Below are 5,000 nucleotides of genomic sequence, written 5' to 3' on the forward strand. Positions count from 1 at the left end.
TAAGGGAAGTCGGCAAATTGGATCCGTAACTTCGGAATAAGGATTGGCTCTGAGGAGCGGGGCGTGTCGGGCTTGGTCGGGAAGCGGGTCTGGCTGACGTGCCGGGCCTGGGCGAGGTGAACACATTATTGCGAATCCGAGCTCGGTCCCGTGCCTTGGCCTCCCGCGGATCTTCCTTGCTGCGAGGCTTCCGTCTTGAACGGTCGTCCTCTTCGGCCGCCATTCAACGCTCAGCTCAGAACTGGCACGGACTAGGGGAATCCGACTGTCTAATTAAAACAAAGCATTGCGATGGCCCCCACGGGTGTTGACGCAATGTGATTTCTGCCCAGTGCTCTGAATGTCAACGTGAAGAAATTCAAAAAAGCGCGGGTAAACGGCGGGAGTAACTATGACTCTCTTAACCGAGAGCCATGGTTACAAGGGATGGTGATGCGCAATACAGGCCTTTAGGCCCCTAGCCTCTCACCATCCAAGTTGCACGACCTACCTCCTCGAGGTTCCCGCTGGTCAACGTGGTGGGTCCGTCCGGGGAGTCTAGCGCTATCTGCGGAGGAATCGGCCACGGCTAAATGGAGTGCAGCGACTACCGCACCACAAGGAGAGGACCTAACACCTATCCTCCCAAATCAACCCTTAAGGGAATAAGAAGCGGTAGAATAGGAACAGAAATGTTCCATCACCGAAACCGCCTCGGGAATTATTGAAATAAAAAAAAAAAAAGAACGTCTTTTCCTATCTCATCGGTTATCCGACAGCAGGAAATTCCCTGTTAATATATGGAGGAATGTTTACTTAACATAAACATGTTTAACGTTTTGAACGGCGGACGGTTTATTATTATTATGACCTAGGCTTTTACCTTGGACACGAGAAGACCTACAATTGGAACCAAAATGAAAGGGAAATAACCTAAAATAAACAAAATGGCCTCAAGTAACAATTACAATAAAGCCTCGGACGCGACATCTCCTCATCCCGGGAATGTCGTGGCGGAAGCTTCCGCTCTGGAGGGGATAACTAATAACGACTCGGCTAGTAAAATGGATACGAATTCTGGACCTCCCATTACTGTAATTCATATCCCGTTCACAAATGATGACACTAAATGTCCCTTCTGTGAAAAGCTACAAAAGAATTTCACATTCATAAATCCGTCAGATCTAGAAAAACACCTGGAATTACATCACTTACTAGATGAAGTGCGATGGGCGTGTCTTAAGTGTAATAAGGCCTTTATAAAATTACACGGTGTGCGATGTCACTACCCTGTATGCAAAGGACCAGAAGTAGACCCCGGGCTAAAGCAATTCAAATGCGAATCCTGCCCCATGTCTTTTGATACGAAGAGGGGCCTATCCACCCACGAAAGAATCAAACATCCAGCGGTACGGAATGAAAAAAGGCAAAATGAACAGAAGCTTAAAGATGCGAGTGAACCAAACAGTAACGCAAGAGGCAAACATAAAAAGGTTTGGTCTGACGAAGAAATCGAAATGTTGAAAAAATTAGACATTAAATACTATAATTACAAACAGCCGAACGTACATATAAAGAAATATATTACTAATAAGACAATGAAACAAATTAGCGACAAACGTAGAGAACTCCGACAGCAAAGCGAGACGACCACAGCGAGTAACTCAGAGAATCACAGCCCTGAAATTAATACAACGCCCTCCGAAGAGATCACACACACGCTGCAGCCGTCGTCTGACACATCGGAGGAGGTGTTCGTCGAAGCTAATGAAGGACCAAACCAGATGGAGAATGATACAGACTACAATGAATGGCTCCGTACACTCCAGAATGCGATAAACAAAATAAAGAATGAAAACATACCGGCTGAAATTAAAAATATATATAAGAAACTAATCGATATATGGGAATCTTCTCCCACTGAACCAACAGAAATGGGATATAAAATAAATGTATATATCTCCGATACTTTGATCCCATATCTATTATCAGAAAATGATACTGACAAAACTAACAATCATAATACAGCTAAAACAGAAAATCAGTGCCGTATTAAAGTAAGTAAAAATAAGAATAAAAATAAATGTAAAAACAACGAGGTAAAATTAGGTAACCAAGAGGTAAATAAAAACAGCAACAATGTAAATAAAAACAGCAACAATGTAAATAAAAACAACAACAATATAAATAAAAACAAGAATAAAAATACAATTAGGAGAAACAACACAAATCAGCGCAAAAGATTTACTTATGCAAGGTGCCAACTAATGTATAAAGAATGCCCTAAAAGACTAGCTGAAATGGCGGTGAGTGGCGATATGTCAATTTTAGAACCACCTATACAACCGCCTCCTGCTGTGGAAATAAAGAAACTATACCAGAGCCTATGGGAGACACCAGGCCCCACTATCTCTAATAACATTAATAATATCACACCACGTACGCTGATGGATACCTTCCCACCGGTTAAAATCGAGGAAATAATAGGAAAAATAAAGAAAATAAGAACGAAATCTGCAGGAGGTCCTGACAGCGTACAAAAAAGACACCTATGCAAACCAGGAGTACCAATACTCCTAGCAACAATATATAACATACTTCTTTATAGCAACCACTACCCTGAATGCTGGAAGACGAACCGCACCACTTTAATTCCAAAAGTGGGTAAAGACCTTGAAAACGTAAGTAATTGGCGACCAATTACGATCAGTTCGATGTTAAGTCGAATTTTCTCAGCCATAATAGATGCTCGACTGAGAAGTTTTATCATCCAGAACATGCGGCAAAAAGGCTTCACCTCAGAAGATGGTTGCAAATACAACATCGCTTTATTTAACGAAGCAATTGAACAATGTAAACAAGATAGTGGAGGAATATTTACAATAGTAGATATTTCAAAAGCCTTTGATTCAATTCCACATTCTGCACTAAAGAGGGCTTTAAATAAAAAGGGCGTACCACTATCAATAATTAATCTAATAACTAAAATGTACGAAAATTGCACGACAAATATTAAAGCGAGAAATAAAGAAATTGTAAATATCAATATGCTTAGAGGTGTAAAACAAGGAGATCCTTTATCTCCGCTGCTATTCAATTTATGCCTAGAACCTTTGCTGGAAGCCCTAGAAGAGAAAACAGAAGGCATTAATGTGAATGAAGTGACGAAAGCATCAGTACTGGCTTTCGCAGATGATATTGTCCTTCTCGGCAAAGATTCTAAGGAAGCACAAAAACAATTGCACTTAGTAAACCAATACCTGGACCATCTAGGTATGCACATATCAGCGGAAAAGTGCTCCTGTTTCCAAATTACAACAAAAAAAGATACCTGGTATATCAGCGATCCCAAAATAAGCTCCAGTAATGGTATAATAATTCCAAACGTCGAGCCGGACGATATCTTTAAATATCTAGGTGCAAATGTGGGTCCTTGGAAAGGCATTTATATGGGCATAATGGTCCCCGAAATCATTAAAATAATTAAACGTGTGAGAAGACTCTGTCTAAAACCGCAGCAAAAAGTAGAATTACTAGTCACACACATTTTACCTCGATGCATATACGGTCTCCTAGTTAGCCCGCCATGCGAAGCAGTCCTTAAATTATTAGACAATGAAGTAAGGCAACAAATTAAAGAAATATTGCATCTTGTGCCATCCACTGCTACAGGATTCTTCTATACTGAAAAATATAATGGTGGCCTTGGCCTCCCCAAATTTGAACACATCATTAAACTATCGATATTGAAAACAGCAATCAAAATGAAAAATTCAATAGACCCGGCAGTCTCACTAATTTTAAATGATAAATTAGAAAAAAAATACAAAACTATAGCAAACTCGCTTAGAATAAACTGGCCGGCAAGTATAGAAGACATTGAGAAAGCGAAAAAGAGATTGAAAAAGGAAAATATAGACCAATGGGCAAATCTAAGAAGCCAAGGACATGGTGTCAAGAATTTCACAGAGGACCGAATAGGTAATTCCTGGCTAACGAATTATAACATACTAAAGCCATCTAGATTTATTGACGCCATACGCCTGCGAACGAATACATTTGGCACAAGAGTTGCATTAGCTAGGGCGCATAAAAGCACTGATATAAAATGCAGAAGATGTCACGCCCAGCCAGAGACCCTGGGCCACATCTTAGGTTTATGTCTGCATACAAAAGAACTGCGCATTAAACGCCATAACGAAATAAGGGATTTCCTAGCAGAAAAACTTGTAGAAACTGAAAATAACCGAGTACTGGTTGAACCTTCCGTTAACTTGGGTAGTACGCTATGCAAACCGGATCTCATCGTAAACAAAGAGAGAAGGTCTTTCGTAGTCGACATAACTGTCCGCTATGAAAATCGCGACTACCTCCAGCAAGCGAACGATGAGAAAATCGACAAATATACCAGCTGCTTGCGTCATATACTGAGGAAAAGAAACTTAACGGAAGGAAAAGTTCTGCCAATAGTTATAGGTAGCAGAGGAACAATTCCTCTCTCCACGAAAAAGAACCTAAAAGAATTAGGAATATCAAATAACGACGCAAAAACGATTGCTCTAATGGCGTTGCGCAGTTCCATAGAAATTTCAAATATATTTTTAGACTATGATAAGGTGCGGACTTAACAATAATGCATGTCACATTTAATTGTAAATAAATAGTTTAGGTTGTTAACTTTAATTTTAGCGTTGAACAAAATAATTTTAAAATTTTAGCATTAATTTTAATCAAAAGACTTAGTACTATAAATTAAGAATAAACTGATAACACTCTATCATTTGCTATAGCAAATTCAGATGTTATCAGCTTAATAACGAATACTATTTTACTAGCGCTCTAAACATACAGATGTTTTACTATTTTACAATTTTCTTTTTTAACGTTAATATCCCTACGAGGGGGTTCCTCGGAATTATGTCGCAATTTCTACTCAGAAAGACACAGGATATAGCCAAATGCCTCGTCATCTAATTAGTGACGCGCATGAATGGATTAACGAGATTCCCTCTGTCCCTATC

The 5,000-nt window shown here is 39.7% G+C and overlaps 1 pseudogene; it reads left to right on the forward strand.

Moving 5' to 3' along the window:
- The window catches only part of LOC143364436 (large subunit ribosomal RNA), an 11,138-nt pseudogene that overhangs the window by 2,327 nt on the left and 3,811 nt on the right, over positions 1–5,000 (forward strand).

Source organism: Halictus rubicundus, unplaced genomic scaffold (genome assembly GCF_050948215.1).
Source record: "Halictus rubicundus isolate RS-2024b unplaced genomic scaffold, iyHalRubi1_principal scaffold0540, whole genome shotgun sequence".
Classification (NCBI taxonomy): Eukaryota; Metazoa; Arthropoda; class Insecta; order Hymenoptera; family Halictidae; genus Halictus; species Halictus rubicundus.